General features: G+C 36.0%; 1 pseudogene; it reads right to left on the reverse strand.

Moving 5' to 3' along the window:
- Nucleotides 1-5504: 5504 nt before the first annotated feature.
- On the reverse strand, nt 5505-19015 carry LOC143050811 (uncharacterized; annotated as a pseudogene).
- Between the last annotated feature and the right edge of the window lie 352 nt (nt 19016-19367).

Raw genomic sequence — 19367 nt, forward strand, 5'->3', positions numbered from 1 at the left:
CGGGTTTGAGTCCCGGTTGAAACAACGATGATTTCGTATAAAGAATCATGCTCTCCGATTGGTGGTTAGAGGGGAATTCTAGCTAGGGTAATGGTTATCCCATTCGAACTCTTGGTGCGTCATTGTAAAATCATCCCGATAGCCGGATGCTAGAGGGTGATATTACACTGACACACCAAGTTTAAATGGGATAACTATTTTACATCCCAGCTGTTGTAGATAAGTAAATAAAAAACATATCGATATTTAATCTTTTCCGTATATTAAATAATTCTATATACTGTAAAAGTTTTACTGTGGCTTAGACAGTCCCGCCAAAATGTTACAAAACAAAGAAAAGCATGCAAAACAAAGAAATTCAAACTGGGGTGATCTAGTAGGGGTTGTCCGTCTTAGATCACTCCGGTAGAACAAAGGAGCTGACATGTAAGTGTTGTGAGAGTCATAATGGTATGATGACCCTGAGGTGGTGGGAAGTGTAACGGGATGGGTTTTCTTAGAACATGCGGTGGACCGGGTTCGAGTCCCGGTGGTGACAAAGATGACTTTGTATGTAGAATTATGCTCTCTGGTTACAATAATTAACCCACACTGACAGTCGTAAAGTTGGGAAACATTCAAATTCGTTCATACGAGATCTTTACTAAGTTAAAAAAAAATCATTTAGACTTTAGATTTTATTATAGATCTTCGCATGAGGACTCGCTTGTACTATGGTGCTCTACTTAAATAACTGTCCTTCTGTCAGTTGTGTGTAAGTTCATCACAACTCAGAAACGGATTCAAGAATACTAAAGTTCTTTACATGATATTATTGTGTTTTATCTTATACGGTGGATCTCTATAATTTCAGTTTTTCTCATTCATGCTCACTGTTACAACAAGTACACGAGTGTCTCATATTTCACGTACTACACATATTTTAAAGATTTTTTTTATGCTGGTTTAAACAAAATATCAGACGAGTTCTGATATTTTTGTTCTTAGAACAAAGAAAGAGAGGAAATCAACGGAATTGCATACTAAAATGTCTTAGTAAAAAAGTTCGACACACGTTTTAACAGATTTTTAGCTGAGCAGACGTCAAGTTTTTATTAAACCTTAATAATCCCCTGTTTTCTTAATGAAATATAAAAAGTCAGATATACGAACGATCCAGTTGTATCTTCCCAGCATAGAGTAGTTCATTTGTGTATCGCATAATCCTTCCTTCTACATGATCCTACAAGAGAATGTGCCGAAATAGAACGGCAATTTAGTATAAAGAAAGAAAACCATGATAACGTAAGTTTCATTCCCTCGACTCATATTGTCTTTGCAGATGAAAGTAAGTTTATTCAAATGAACAAAGCACATATATTTGCTAACCCTCCCCCTTTACCTCTAGCCAATGTAAAAAAAAACGCGCAACAATACGCACAGTAAAACTCAGTTTAAGAGAAGTCCGAGTCCGATGTCAGAATATGAAACGAAAGAAAATAAACAAAATGACAATAATACATTGATAATAACAGACTACTAGCAGTTACTGTCATGCCAGCTCCAGACCTCAATTAAACTGATTGAAAGATTATGTCTTCATCATATGAACATCAGGCACAATTCCTCCTGTGTTAGGGGTTTAGTATTATGTTCACTTGTGTTAACATGTATTTCGTTTGAGTGCAGCCATTTCAATTGATATTTAATAGTGTGTCTTTCCATGTTACACAATTGTTTAGATAAGGGTGAAAGTTTGGTACCATTAAAACGCTTAAACCCGCTGCAATTGTTTGCACATGTTCTAAGTCAGGAATCTTATGTCCAGTAGTTGTGCTTTGTTGTTTCTAGTTTCTCGTTTAGACCGTTGGTTTTTACGTTTGAATGGTTTTACACTAGTAATTTCAGGAGCACTTTACATCTTGCTGTTCGGTGTGAACCAAGGCTCCGTGTTAAAGACCGTGATTTGACCTATAATAGTTTACATTTATGAATTGTGACTTGAATCGAGAGTGGTCTCATACCACATCCTCTCATATCTATGACTATACTTCATGTTCATTGGCACATGTTTCATGATGTCCAGGACGACATTTTACGTTGAGTAACATGCACATGTTTTATGTATTTTCAGAACTATTCTTTACGCTCAGTAACATGCGCATATTTCATGTATATTAATTTTTAACTATTATTTACCTTTAGTAAAAGCGGGGCAAAAGATCCAGAGGAACAGTCAAACTCATAAATCGAAAAAAAAACCCTGACAACTCCATGGCTAAAAATGAAAAAGACAAACAAACAAATAATAGTACACATGACACAACATAGAAAACTAAAGACTAAACATAACGAACCCAACCAAAAGCTGGGGGTGATCTCATGTGCTCCGGAAGGGTAAGCAGACCCTGCTTCACATGTGGCACCCGTCGTGTTACTCAAGTTATTATTTCAAAACTGGTAAATAGTCTAATTCAGTAGGTCACATTGTAGGCGATTGTAGTTACGACGTAAGGACCATATCCGATATCATATGTGAAACGTTTAATCCATAACGGTCAACCTACTTGTGATGGCGTCCGTAAAATTTACGAAACGATGATTTCAACTTCACCATTTGGAACTCTTGGTTTAATAGCTTCCTTGCATGTTAGCAGCAACCCTCTATCAAGAAAATCATGATAGGAAATGCATGCCCGGGAATATCGTATCAACTGGGAGATATATACCCCGTATGCAGGTTCTGCTTGAATGTTTCTACTTAAAAAGGGAAAGTTCACAATTGGAAAGCTGAAATCATCTTTTTTGTCGTAAAGTTTTGTTTTCAACCGACTCTCATTGTCAATTTTTAGATGTAAGTCAAGATATAAGGCCGACTTAACTATATATGTTGTATCCTTTATCTCTAGTTCGATGGGATAGATGCGTTCACCATTTTTTGAATTTTTTAGTGAGAGAACATCATCTATATAGCGGAAAGTTAAGTTAAAGGATATTGTCAACTTCTTATTTTTCTTCCTAAGACGTTCCTGTAAGAAGTCAGCCTCATAGTAATAAAGAAACAAGTCGACAAGAAGAGGGGCACAATTGGTTTCCATTGGAATGCCGACAGTCTGTTGAAAAACACGTCCTCTTAAAGCAACAAATATGTTGTTTGTCAAGAAATCAAGCATCTTGAAAATGTCAGTTTCAGAGAACTTTTTTTTTTTTTTTTAAATCAGAGTGATCCTTTACAAAGTAGGATTTATCCCTCCCTAAGACAAGATACTTGTATCTACGTTAGCCAAAGCAATACCAACTCTTTCAATTTTGTCTTTTAGTTTGGAATGTGGAATACTTGTGTAAAGTGTAGAAAAGTCAAATGTTTTAATACTATTGCAAGAGGAAAGAGAGTTAGATTGTATGTACTCTAAAAGATCTTTGGAATTCTTTAGTATCCATGCACATCTGATTCACGCCACCTCTATAATAGACAGTTTCACAATAAGTTTGAAGCCCAGCTGTGATTGCTGATAAAATAGATGTTAATAATTTAGAAAGAGGTTTGTGGAGCACTTGGAAAACCAAACAATATAACGTTGTTTGTAAGGACACTTATTTAGTTTATGTATCCAATACAGTGATGGAAGATACAGTTCTTCATCTTTGGTTAAAATTCCAAAGGAATATAGAACACACCTATAATTATCCAGGATTTCCTCTTTGATAAGTGTCGTGAGGGTATATGTTGAGTTTCCAAGTGAATTGTCAATACCTAATTCATTTATCAAGCAATTAATATAATGAGTCTTACATATAAAAACGATGTTGTTTGGGGCTTTATTTGCGGGGACAATACCATATTTGTCATGGAGGTAACCCAAGCGTTTTGCAACATTTGGGTCTTTAAAGATTGACGTAGCATGGGCATTGATGGACCCATTCAGTTTCTTAATTCTGATTTGTATCAACGACTTCACAGCCTTAATCCATGTAACATGCACATGTTTTATGTATTTTCAGGGCTATACTTTACGTTCAGTAACATGCACATGTTTCATGTATTTTCAGGGCTATAGTTTACATTCAGTTACATGCACATACTTCTGTTTAGTTTAGGACGATACTTCATTTCAGAGGCACACGTTTTATGTTTTTGTTATGACTTTACTTTACTTTCAGTGGCACATGTTTCAAAGATATAAGAATATGTGAAATGAGTGCCAATAAGACGACCCTCCATACAAGTCACAGTTTTCAATAATGTTCAGGACGTTACTTAACGTTCAGTGGCATTGGTTTTTAGTTTGTACAGGACTATACTTTTAGTACATGTTTCTGGTTTGTTAAGGACTATCCTTGAAACTCAGTGGTATATGCGTCATTCATGTTCTATACGATTCTTTACTTTCAGTGGCACATGTTACATGTTTATTCAGCAGGGCTATACTTTACGTTTACGTAAACAATTGAGAATGGAAATGGGGAATGTGTTAAAGAGACAACATTCCAACCAAAGAATAGACAACAACAGAAGGTCACCAACAGGTCTTCAATGCAGCGAGAATTTCTCGCACCCTGAGGCCTAGGCGTCCTTGTACATGTTTCATGTTTATTCAGGACTATACGTTACGTTCATTAACACGTGTTTCGTGTAAGTTCAGGACATTACTTTACGTTCAGTGTAACTTGTTTCATGTTTTTTCACAGTGTCTCAGTCTGTAAACGACCATCATTTTAAATACAAGATTCGAAGCATCCTGGGTCGAGTTCAATATCGTAGCAGCTACGTAGCTGCTAACAATATTTATGTAACAACTAGTCTATAGCTACACGTTCAAGGTAAAAATCTACGTATCACTACGGAGCTGCTACGATATTGAACGCAGCCCAGGTCTTCAACCTTCTAAAATATTAAGCTTTATACAAATAATTTACGCAGCTACCGGGTAGTAATCAGTATGTATCGCATTCTGCAAGGAAACGACAACCACAAAACCAAAGCTCCTATCTTTTGACACAAGTAACCCACAGAATGAAAGTCAAACCGAGTAAACCGTAAATCAAATATTACGTACACTGTGTTAATCTAACGCATGTGTACTCATGTGTCATTGTAAATTGCCAAATCGAGTAAACCCTTTACTAAATATCACACACATGATGTTTATCTCATGCAGGTGTTCACTTGTGTCGTTGAAAATTACCAAGTCGACTGAAGTGTTTACCAAATATCACATACATGATGTTCAAATTATCATATATATGAGGGTTATCTCCAACATGTGTTCCTATGTGTTTTTGAGTTGCCAAGCCGACTAAACCCTTTACCAAATATCACATTAATGAATAATAAATTCATGAAATTATCTAGCACAAACATTAAATTGGTGACATTTTATAACTACTGTTTGCTTATGTAAAGTGTCATTCTCACTAAAGCCTCTACATCACATTATAAGGTTTCCGCCAGTATGTGTTCTAATGTGTCTATCTTTATATAATTAACAACTCACACTAAACATCCCACCACATTAATCAAAATGTCAAGGTTTATCTAAAATATACAGATATATATGTCCTAATGTTCTTACATTTACACAACCTTTAACAATGTTTAATAGATTAATTCCAATAAACTCTTCATAACAAAAATCCTGTTCACGAGTTTTACCCCAGTTTGTATTCTAAAGTGTCTTTTTAAGGCACAAAATCCAATACATTCTGCAACACATGCATTACATTCGTGTGGTTTTATAGGCTGTACAATGTATACACATGTCTAAACTCTTATAATGTGTTTTTGTAAATTGCAAGCCGACTAAAACATTTACCACATACATATATAAGGTGTATCTCCTATATATGTTCTAATGTGTCTCTGTACATTTCTAAGATGAATAAATCCTTTACCACCAACATCACAGTCATGAGATTTATCTTCTGTGTGTGTTCTCATCATGCTCATGCAATGTCGTGTGAACCAGTTAACTACTAAGATGATTAACTACTTTACCGCATACATTACAAACATAAGGTGTATCACCTGTTCGTACTTTCATATGAATCTGTAAAAAAGATGCATAAATTCTTTCTTTACCACAAACGCCAGTCATGAGATTTTTTCGAACGGCATGTGTTCTCATGTTAATATGTAAATTACCAAGTTGGTTAAACCCTTAACCACTTACATCGCCTGTATGTATTCTAATGTGAACCAGTAAAATATCAAAGTCACTTAACCTTTTAACGCATACATCACATTCATCAGATTTATCGCAATTATGTGTTTTTGTGCGTCTCTGTAAGTTACCAAGACGACTAAAATTTTTACCACATACGTCAGTCATGAGGTTTATCACTTGTATGTGTTTTCAGATGTCTCTGTAAATTATGAAGACGACTAAACCTTTTACCACATAATTCACAGTCATGAGGTATATCGACTGTATGTATTCTCATGTGTCTCTGTAAATTTCCAAGCTGACTAAACACTTTAACACATACATCACAGCCATAAGGTTTATCACCTGTATGTATTCTCATGTGTCTCTGTAAACTCTGAGGGTTCACTCGATTTGGTAATGTACAGGCGCGGATCCAGAGGGGGGTTCCGGGGGTTGGAACCCCCCTTTTTTTTTGGACGATCAATGCATTTGAATCGGGACATGTAATTGGAACCCCCCCTTTGTCCTGGGTTAGGAACCCCCCTTTTTTAAAATGGCTGGATCCGCCCCTGATGTACAATGACACATGAGGACCTGTACACGACATAAGTATCATGTGTGTGATATTTAGTCAAGGGTTCACTCGATTTGGTAATGTACAGTGACACATGAGGACCTGTACATGACATAAGTATCATGTTTGTGATATTTATTGAAGTGTTCACTCGACTTGGTAATGTACAATGACACATGAGAACACATGTATGTGACATTTGAAAAAAGTTAAATCGACTTGATAATTTTCAATGACAAATGAGGACCTGTACATGAGATACACATCATGTAAGTGATATTTAGTAAAGGGTTCACTCCACTTTGTAATTTACAATGACACATGAGAACACATACTTGAGATTAAAACAGTGTAGGTGATATTTGAATAGCAGTTTACTCGGTTTACACTCTTTGCGTTGCTTACTGTCCAAATATATGAGCTTTCGTTTTGTCGTATGCTATACATATGGATTACTATCCGGCATCGGTGTAAATTATTTCTACAAAGCTTTATATTCCAGAAAGTTTAAAACCTTGATGCTCCAAACCTTGTATAAAGAGCTTATACCTTATGTTAAGCAGTTTGTATTTATCAGTTGTCCTTGACCACATGTTCATGGTGTTGCGACTGCTTGAACAAAACATTTTAGTTTTTTTTGTAATATGATATTCTAATTTATTTTGAGTAATAGGATAATGATGTTTTGTATATATGGGTTCCTCGCAAGCCAACTTTACATGTTAGTATGTGTTGACCTGACCTTGACCTTATTTTATGGATCGGTGATCAAAGTATAGTTTACATGATTAGGTTTGTATGTCAAATCCTCTAAGTAGTATATTGAATGATTCAATTTGTAAGGGGTACTGTAGGCGGATCCATGGGGGGGGGGGGCCCCCCCCCCCCCCTTTCGTGGGAAAAATTTGGTTGATTATATAGAGAATCATTGAAGCATGAGTGGAGCGCCCCCCCTTAGGTCAGTCAGCGGGCCCCCCTTAGGAAAAGTTCTGGATCCGCCACTGGACTACATGTCAGTCTGACAGGTTTCATCTTGCATTTACCTCATTTTTATGGTTCATTCGTCAATCCTGAGTTTTTGTGTTTTGGTCTGTTTATTACCTTAAGCAATAGGTCGGCTATATTGGTGTATGCAATGATTGATAGATGTACATGTCTATTTGTATGGTTTGTCTGACCTTGGCCTCATTGTTATGGATCTTTATGTTAGCTTATGTGATGCTTTTAGTAAAACTTTACTTTCTATACTTTTAACCTAAATTAATGGTCAGTAAAGCAGGCGAGACATTTCAGAGTGAACTTGTTAAGTAAATCGAGACGTTAGTAGTCGGATTGTTTTTTGTTGTTTTTTTTTGTATTTACATTGTATCATCTATACATCAAATGTATTCGTTCAGTGTATAAAATGGAGAATGTAAATTGGGAATGTGTCAAAGAGACAACAGCCCGACCATAGAGCAGACAATAGCCGAAGGCCACCAAAGGGTCTTCAATGTAGCGAGAAACTCCCGAACCCGGAGGTGTCCTTTAGCTGGTCCCTAAAGAAATATGTATACTAGTTCAGTGATAATGGATGTCATACTTAACTCATAATTATACACAAGAAACTCAAATTAAAAATCATACAAGACTAACAAAGGCCAGAGGCTCCTGACTTGGGACAGGTGCAAAATTGCGCCGGGGTTTAACTTGTTTTTTGACATCTCAACCCTCCTACTTTACCTCTAGCCAATGTAAAAAAAAAAAAACGCGCAACAATACGCACAGTAAAACTCAGTTTAAGAGAAGTCCGAGTCCGATGTCAGAATATGAAACGAAAGAAAATAAACAAAATGACAATAATACATAAATAATAACAGACTACTAGCAGTTACTGTCATGCCAGCTCCAGACCTCAATTAAACTGATTGAAAGATTATGTTGTTACGGCCAGAAATCGCCTTTAAATTGTAGCCAACAAAAGACACAAATCAATAGTAAAATTTAACAACATTTAATATACAAAAGTTTACAAAAGGTATTACACAAATATTACTGTTAACTTAACTGTCAAAATATGAGTCCAATCTGTTATCTTTATCTGTATCCGGAAATCTTTCGGAATCCAATTTGAATATTACGTTCACTACTAATGTCACAATCCAGTATGATGTTGTTTGTAGAATAAAAGTGTCAATCCAAATGCTGTGAATATTAATGTCTATCAATGTCTATGTCCAAGTGTAAGAGTTTAACTTTAGTGTCTGTATATATAGTGTTGTCATGGAAAATTCTAGAACACTCTATAATGTAACATTGTGGAAAATCCTGGAAAGTTACAACGGAAGTTTCTGGAATAACGTAGAAGTTTAAATTACGCATCTTTTATAAGGATCATTCTAGAAAGTTCCAATCATTCTGTGATTGTTCCAGTGATTCCTAAACTGCACAGTTATAAGATTATTTGGTAAACAACTATCAGGCCATACAACACAAATTAGGCCAACATAAATAAACATAATAATTACAATATCATAACACCTCCCCCCTTAAAAGAAGTTTAAGTGTAACAAAAACTTACAATGAATAATATGAACAAAAATACATAATATATACAAAGTGATTTAATAAGCTCTAGATAAAGCATCAGCTATTACATTATCTTTACCCTTAATATGTTTTACAATTACATCATATTCCTGTAACAATAAACTCCACCTAGTCAACCTCTGATTCTTGTTTCTCATTTTATGCATGAAGGTGAGAGGATTATGATCAGTATAAACAAGAATAGGATATACAGTGGGATTCAAATATACATCAAAATGTTGAAGTGCTGACAACATTGCAAAACACTCTTTTTCAATAGTTGAATAATTTTTCTGATGTTTATCTAATTTCTTAGAAAAATATGATATAGGTTTTTCAACATTATCATCTGTCTCTTGATATAAAACAGCTCCTATTCCTACATCGCTTGCATCAACGGCAAGTTTAAATTGTTTTTCAAAGTCTGGAGTAATCAGAACTGGACTATTAATTAAAAGTGATTTGCTATTTTCAAAAGCTTTTTGACAATTTTCACTCCAGATAAATTTAGAATCTTTTCGTAAAAGATGAGTCAATGGTTGAACAACAGTAGCAAAATTTGAACAGAATTTCCTGTAAAATCCTATCATGCCTAAATATCTCATAAGTTGTTTTCTATTTGTAGGAGGTGGAAATTTGGAAATAGCTTTCACTTTAACCGTAATAGGTTTTACTTGACCTTGGCCAACTGTATGCCCTAAATAATCAACAGTGGCCTGACAAAATTCACTTTTACCAAGATTAACAGTCAAATTTGAATGTGACAATCTATCAAAAGTATCATACAAATGTGTTAAATGCTGTTCCCAGCTATCACTACATACAATAAGATCATCAATATAAGCATAACAACAGTCTAAATCTTTTATAACATTATTGATCATTCTTTGAAATGTAGCTGGAGCACTTTTCATGCCAAATGGCATTACAGTATATTGAAATAAGCCATCTGGTGTAACAAAAGCTGATATTTCACGAGCTCTCTGTGTCAATGGAACTTGCCAATAACCTTTCAATAAATCAAATTTGCTCACAAATTTTGCTTGACCAATATTGTCAATACAATCGTCTATCCTTGGAATCGGATAGGAATCAGATTTTGAGACTGAATTTACTTTTCTGAAATCAGTCACGAAACGAAAAGTTTTATCTGGTTTTGGCACAAGGAGACAAGGAGAGCTCCATTCACTGTTACTCGTCTCAATAATATCATTGTCAAGCATATATTTAATTTCTTTTCTCATAACTTCAAGTTTGAGTGGATTGAGCCTGTAAGGATGTTGCTTAATTGGTCAAGCATCTCCGACATCAACATCATGACAAACAGCAGTGGTTTTGTTTGGCACATCTGGAAAAAGATTTTTAAAAGAAAATACCAAAGTTTTTATTTCTTCTCTACGATCAAAAGACAGATGTGCAAGTTTTGAATCTAAATTTGACAAAATTTCTGAATTTTTCAATCTGACTGTCTCTTCCATAGTTTTACAACTAAAAATTGGTTCAATTACATCTGGTTTGTCATGATTGTTCTCAAATTTAACCATGCCTAAAGTGGCAACTGGTTTACTATCACATTTATTAGTACGCTCAAAATATGGTTTTAACATATTAATATGACACACTCTGTTTTGTTTACGCCGACCTGGAGTTTTTACAATATAATTCAAATCATTGACTTTACTCTCTATTGTATAAGGACCACAATATTTAGCCTGTAAAGGATGTCCAGGGACTGGCAAAAATACAAGTACCTTATCACCAGGCTCAAAAACTCTATCCCTGGCATCTTTATCATAGCATATTTTCATCTTGTTCTGTACATTTTTTAAGTTTTTCTGAGCAATTTGACAAGCAGTATACAATTTTTCTTTAAATCTAGATACATAGTCTAAAAGATTCAAGTCAGTATGTTCAGTAAGCCACTTATCCTTAATCAATTTTAACGGTCCCCTTACAGTATGACCAAATACCAACTCAAAGGGACTAAATCCAAGGGATTCTTGAACAGCCTCTCGAACCGCAAAAAGTAGAAAGTGAACTCCATCATCCCAGTCTCTGTCAAATTGAAAGACAAAAAGTTCTAATCATGTTCTTCAATGTTTGATGAAAACGTTCTAAGGCACCTTGAGATTCTGGATGATAAGCACTTGATCTGTACTGAGCAATCCCTAACTGGTACACGACTTGCTGAAATAAACCTGACATGCAATTTGATCCCTGGTCGGACTGTATAGACTTAGGAAGTCCTACTAATGTGAAAAATTTGATAAGTGCTTTGACAATAGTAGGTGTCTTGATATTTCTTAGCGGAATGGCCTCAGGAAAGCGAGTGGATGTACACATGATTGTCAATAAATACGCATTTCCAGTTTTGGTCTTTGGTAAAGGTCCAACGCAGTCAATTAGAACTCTGCTGAAAGGTTCGTCAAAGGCTGGAATAGGCAGAAGTGGTGCTGGTGGTATTTTCTGGTTAGGCTTACCAATAACCTGGCATATATGGCATGATTTGCAGTATTCTGCGACATCATTTCGAAGTCTGGGCCAGTAGAAATGCTGCAATATCTTAAGGCAAGTCTTCCTTATACCTAAGTGTCCAGCCAAGGGGGTGTCATGGGCAAGACCAATAATTTCTTGCCTATAAACTTTAGGCACCACCACTTGGTATACCACTCTCCATTCCTCATCTGGGGTAGCATCAGGAGGCCTCCACTTCCTCATTAAAATGCCGTCCTGATGGAAATAGCATTCGGCCACTTTGTCCGCTTCCTCCTGTGGTTGAGCCCGCTGGTTGAGCTGAAGAACCTCAGGGTCTTTATGTTGTTCTTCGAATAAATTATTTCGGTCTAATGAATGGCTGTTTACATTTGGCCATGGCATAATAACATTCTTGGTAACACTAGGTGGTCTTATTATGGCCTTTTCTGAGCTACCAGGACCTTCAATGTCAGCTAGGAAAGTGTCAGAAAGGTCCATGTAATCAAACTGGTCTTCTTGCAAATTCTCATCTTGTTGTTTTCTAGCCATCGCCCTAGTAACAACACAAGCTGGATACAATTCAGCATCATCTTCAGGTGATTTAACATCCACCACTGGTTCACTGGTAACAATTGGTTCAGCAACCACTTTGTTCCTAGCTAGATCATTTCCTAGCAATAATGTAACACCCTCTACAGGGAGATTAGGACGAACACCTACAATAACTGGTCCAGTTATCAAATCTGACTTCAGATAAATACGGTGGAGAGGAACATCTATACAACCCAACTCTACACCTTGTAACAAAACGGAGGCACCAACAGAAGTCTTCTCGGACAAAGGCAACACACCTTCTAACAATAAAGACTGAGAAGCTCCAGTGTCCCGTAAAATCTTAATAGGCTGAAGAGTGGTATCATCAACAATAGAAATAAACCCATCAGAAATAAAGGGTTTATATTCCTCCATGTAATCACAAAAACTGGACTTAAAAGCCTGACTCGCAGGACATTCCAACGTACTGGTAATATAAGGTGTCGTACAAGCACTGGACTTTGGCTTATTATCTCGTTCATTCTTCTTCTGGATCTAAAACAATCAGCCATCAAGTGACCATTCTTCTTACAATAAGCACAAATCAGTGACTTCTTCTCAAAAGTATCAAATTTTGAACTAGACATATTAAAACTGGACTGACTCTTATTCTGTGCAACAGGCTTACTATCAGTACGCTCAGTGCTTTGATTTTTGTAATTTCCACTTGAATTATTAACATTTTGACCCTTGAAACTTCTTTTATGTGAAAGGGTATAATTATCTGAAATTACAGCTGCATCATGTATCCCGGACGAGCCCCCAATTTCTGTTACGGCCAGAAATCGTCTTTAAATTGTAGCCAACAAAAGACACAAATCAATAGTAAAATTTAACAACATTTAATATACAAAAGTTTACAAAAGGTATTACACAAATATTACTGTTAACTTAACTGTCAAAATATGAGTCCAATCTGTTATCGTTATCTGTATCCGGAAATCTTTCGGAATCCAATTTGAATATTACGTTCACTACTAATGTCACAATCCAGTATGATGTTGTTTGTAGAATAAAATGTCAATCCAAATGCTGTGAATACTAATGTCTATCAATGTCTATGTCCAAGTGTAAGAGTTTAACTTTAGTGTCTGTATATATAGTGTTGTCATGGAAAATTCTAGAACACTCTATAATGGAACATTGTGGAAAATCCTGGAAAGTTACAACGGAAGTTTCTGGAATAACGTAGAAGTTTAAATTACGCATCTTTTATAAGGATCATTCTAGAAAGTTCCAATCATTCTGTGATTGTTCCAGTGATTCCTAAACTGCACAGTTATAAGATTATTTGGTAAACAACTATCAGGCCATACAACACAAATTAGGCCAACATAAATAAACATAATAATTACAATATCATAACAATGTCTTCATCATATGAACATCAGGCACAATTCCTCCTGTGTTAGGGGTTTAGTATTATGTTCACTTGTGTTAACATGTATTTCGTTTGAGTGCAGCCATTTCAATTGATATTTAATAGTGTGTCTTTCCATGTTACACAATTGTTTAGATAAGGGTGAAAGTTTGGTACCATTAAAACGCTTAAACCCGCTGCAATTGTTTGCACATGTTCTAAGTCAGGAATCTTATGTCCAGTAGTTGTCCTTTGTTGTTTCAAGCTTCTCGTTTAGACCGTTGGTTTTTACGTTTGAATGGTTTTACACTAGTAATTTCAGAAGCACTTTACATCTTGCTGTTCGGTGTGAACCAAGGCTCCGTGTTAAAGACCGTGCTTTGACCTATAATAGTGTACAGTTATGAATTGTGACTTGAATGGAGAGTGGTCTCATACCACATCCTCTTATATCTATGACTATACTTCATGTTCATTGGCACATGTTTCATGATGTCCAGGACGACATTTTACGTTGAGTAACATGCACATGTTTTATGTATTTTCAGAACTATTCTTTACGCTCAGTAACATGCGCATATTTCGTGTATATTAATTTTTAACTATTATTTGCCTTTAGTAAAAGCGGGGCAAAAGATCCAGAGGAACAGTCAAACTCATAAATCGAAAAAAAAACATGACACAACATAGAAAACTAAAGACTAAACATCACGAACCCAACCAAAAACTGGGGGTGATCTCATGTGCTCCGGAAGGGTAAGCAGATCCTGCTTCACATGCGGCATCCGTCGTGTTACTCAAGTTATTACAAACCTAGTAAAAAGTCTAATTCAGTAGGTCACATTCATGAAAAGGAAGGCGATTGTAGTTACGACGAAAGGACCATATCCGATATCATATATGTGAAACGTTTAATCCAAAACGGTCAACCTACTTGTGATGGCGTCCGTAAAATTTACGAAACGATGATTTCAACTTCACCATTTGGAACTCTTGGTTTAATAGCTTCCTTGTTAGCAGCAACCCTCTATCAAGAAAATCATGATAGGAAATGCATGTCCGGGAATATCGTATCAACTGGGAGATATATATCCCGTATGCAGGTTCTGCTTGAATGTTTCTACTTAAAAAAGGAAAGTTCACAAGTGGAAAGCTGAAATCATCTTTTTTGTCGTAAAATTTCGTTTTCAACCGACTATCATTGTCGATTTTTAGATGCAAGTCAAGATATAAGGCCGACTTAACTATATCTGTTGTATCGTTTATCTCTAGTTCGATGGGATAGATACGTTCAACATAGTCACCATTTTTTGGATTATTTAGCAAGAGAACATCATCTATAAATCGGGAAGTTAAGTTAAAGGATATTGTTAACTTCATATCATTCGTCCTAAGAAATTCCTGTACGAAGTCAGCCTCATAGTAATAAAGAAACAAGTCGGCAAGAAGACGGGCACAATTGGTTTCCATTGGAATGCCGACAGTCTGTTCAAAAACCCGTCCTCTTAACGTAACAAATATGTTGTTTGTCAATAAATCAAGCATCTTGATAATGTCAGTTTAAGAGAATTTTTTGTTTAAATCAGAGTGATCCTTTACAAAGTAGGATTTATCCCTTCCTAAGACAAGATACTTGTGTCTACGTTAGCCCAAGCAATACAAACTCTTTCAATTTTGTCTTTTAGTTTGGAATGTGGAATACTTGTGTAAAGTGTAGAAAAGTCAAATGTGTTAATACTATTGCAAGAGGAAAGAGAGTTAGATTGTATGTACTCTAAAAGATCTTCGGAATTCTTTAGTATTCACATCTGATTCACGTCACCTCTAGAATAGGCAGTTTCACAATAACTTTGAAGCCCAGCTGTGATTGCTGACAAAATAGATGTTAATAATTTAGAAACAGGTTCGTGGAGCACTTGGAATACCAAACAATATAACGTTGTTTGTAAGGACACTTATGTAGTTTATGTATCCAATACAGTGATGGAAGATACAGTTCTTCTTCTTTGGTTAAAATTCCAAAGGAAAATAGAACACACCTATAATTATCCATGATTTCCTCTTCGGTAAGTGTCGTGAGGGTATATGTTGAGTTTTCAAGTGAATTGTCAATACCTAATTCATTTATCAAGCAATTAATATAATGAGTTTTACATACAAAAACGATGTTGTTTGGGGCTTTATCAGCGGGGATAACACCATATTTTTCATGGAGGTAAGACAAGCGTTTTGCAACATTTGGGTCTTTAAAGATTGACGTATGGGCATTGATGGACCCATTCAGTTTCTTAATTATAATTTGTATCAACGACCGCACAGCCTTAATCCATGTAACATGCACATGTTTTGTGTATTTTCAGGGCTATACTTTACGTTCAGTAACATGCACATGTTTCATGTATTTTCGGGTCTATAGTTTTAGTTTTAGTTCACGAGTACATGTTTCTGGTTTGTTAAGGACTATACTTTACACTCAGTGGTATACGTTTCATTCATGTTCTAGACGATTCTTTACTTTCAGTGACACATGTTACATGTTTATTCAGCAGGGTTATACTTTACGTTTACGTAAACAATTGAGAATGGAAATGGGGATTGTGTTAAAGAGACAACATCTAAACCATAGAATAGACAACAGAAGGTCACCAACAGGTCTTCATTGCAGCGACAATTTCTCGCACCCGGAGGCCTAGGCGTCCTTGCACAACGTTCAGTGACATGACTGTGTTTCGTGTACGTTCAGGACATTACTTTACGTTCAGTGTGACTTGTTTCATGTTTTTTCACAGTGTCTCTGTAAACGACCATCATTTCAATAAGAAGATGAGATACGAATATCTATGATACAACTCTCCCCCATAGACCAAAATTACTACAGGTCAACGTACGGCTTTAACAAATATTACTACAGGTCAACGTACGGCTTTAACAAATATAACTACAGGTCAACGAACGGCTTTAACAAATGTGCAATATCAATTTCACATAGCAGGCTAAACAATGCCTCAGAATGACAAAATAAACCAATCCAAGCGAACTACTAACGGCTCGATTTATTTATAAGAATTCACACTCTGAAATGTCTCGCCTTCTTTACTGACCATTAATTTATGTTGAAAGTATAGAACTCTCAAGATACAGTTTTACTACAAGCACTACATAAGCTAATATTTCTAAAGATCCAGATAAACCTGATAGACATAGATGTACATCGTTCAATCATTGCAATTTACCAATATAGTTGACCTATTGTTTAAGATAATTGAAAACAGACCAAAACACAAAAACTCAGGATTGACGAATGAACCATAAACATGAGGTCAAGGTCAGTTGAAACCTGCAAGACTGAAAGTGAATCATTCAATACACCACATGTAGTTGACCTTCTGCTTATAGGGTCGAAAAAACGAACCTAATCGTATAAACTACAAATTGATCATTGATCCATAAAATAAGGTCGATGTAAGGTCAACATATACTTACATGTAAAGTTGACTTGCTAGGAACCCATATACAAAATATCATCCTATTGCTCAAAGTAAGTGAGCATATATTACAAAAAAAGTACAATGGTTTTTTTTCAAGCAGTCGCAGAACTATGAAAATGAGGTCAAGGACAACTGATATAATACAGACGTAAACTGCATACAAGATTTGAAGCATACAGGTCTTCAACCTTCTGAAATATAAAGCTTTGCATACATAATTTACGCAGCTGCCGGTTAGTTATTCCCTATGTATCGCATACTGTGCATATGCATAACTGAGATGGTCGACTCCTTGACAGCATACATCACAACCGTATGGTGTATTGCCTGTGTGTATTTTCATGTTTCTGTATATTAAAAAAAATGTAAATCCTTCACCATATACGTAACAGTGACGAGATTTTACCATCGGTATGTGTTCTCATGTTAGTCTATAAATTACAAAGTTTACTAAACACTTATCCACTTACATCTTCGATATGAGGTTTATCACCTGCATGTGTTCTCATGTGAACCTGTAAAATACCAAGATCTCTAAACTGTTTAACGGATACATCATCGATGTATAAGATTTATCGCATACACCACATTCATGATGTTTATCACCGGTATGTGTTCTCATGTGTGTCTGTAAACTACCAAGACAACTAAACCTATTACCACATATGTCACAGTCATAAGGTTTACCACCTGTATGTGTTCTCATGTGACTCTGTAAATAACGACGCTGACTAAACCCTTTACCGCATACATCACAGACATGAGGTTTATCGTCCGTATGTGTTTTCATGTGAGTCTTTAAACTATCAAGCCGAGTAAAGCTCTTACCACATTCGTCACAGTTGTAAGGTCTATCACCTGTATGTGTATAATGTGAGTCTTTAAACTACCCGGCTGACTAAACCCTTTACCACATACATCACAGACATGAGGTTTTTCACTTTTATGTGTTCTTATGTGTGTCTGTAAATTACCAAGACGACTAAACCCTTTACCACATACATCAAAGTCATGAGGTTTATCGTCCGTATGTGTTTTCATGTGAGTCTTTAAACTATCAAGCCGAGTAAAGCTCTTACCACATTCGTCACAGTTGTAAGGTCTATCACCTGTATGTGTATAATGTGAGTCTTTAAACTACCCGGCTGACTAAACCCTTTACCACATACATCACAGGCATGAGGTTTTTCACTTTTATGTGTTCTTATGTGTGTCTGTAAATTACCAAGACGACTAAACCCTTTACCACATACATCACTGTCATGAGGTTTATCGTCCGTATGCGTTTTCATAAGACTCTTTAAACTATCCATCCGAGTAAAGTCCTTACCGCATTCGTCACAGTTGTAAGGTCTATCACCTGTATGTGTTCTAATGTGATTCTTTAAAGTACCCGACTGACTAAACCTTTTACCACATACATCACATTCATAAGGTTTATCACCTGTATGTGTTCTCATGTGATTCTTTAAACTACAAAGCTGAATGAACCCTTTACCACAAACACCACAGTCATGAAGTGTTTCACCTGTATGTGTTCTCATGTGCCTCTGTAAATAACGACGCTGACTAAACCCTTTACCACATACATCACAGGCATGAGGTGTATCGTCCGTATGTGTTTTCATGTGAGTCTTAAAACTATCCAGCCGACTAAAGTCTCTACCACATACATCGCAGTCATGAGGTTTATCACCTGTATGTGTTCTCATGTGATTCTTTAAAGTACCCGACTGACTAAACCCTTTACCACATACATCTCAGTCATGAGGTTTTTCACCTGTATGTATTCTCTTGTGAATCTGTAAATAACTGCGCTGACTAAAGATTTTTCTACCTGTGTTGAAGACTCATTGGCATGATTGGTGGCCTTCGGATGTTTTCTGCCATTTTGATTTGGGTTGTTCAACTTTTTTTTTAAGATAAAATAAATCTGATTTATTTTTGTCTCCGCGCGACGCGTTGCGAGCGACATAGAAATATCGGGCCTCCGTTCGCCAGTTCGTCCGTTCGTCGTACCGTTCGTTCGTCCGTCTGTACGATTGGTTTTGTTAGCTCTCTCACGTGTAAAATTCTTGCCAGATTTGTATAAAACTTAAATCATAGGTTCATATCAGCAATGTGTCGGTCAAAATAGAAAATCAGTGCCGATCAATTATTTTTAAAAGAGTTATGTCCCTTTG

Source organism: Mytilus galloprovincialis, chromosome 11 (genome assembly GCF_965363235.1).
Source record: "Mytilus galloprovincialis chromosome 11, xbMytGall1.hap1.1, whole genome shotgun sequence".
Taxonomy (NCBI): Eukaryota; Metazoa; Mollusca; class Bivalvia; order Mytilida; family Mytilidae; genus Mytilus; species Mytilus galloprovincialis.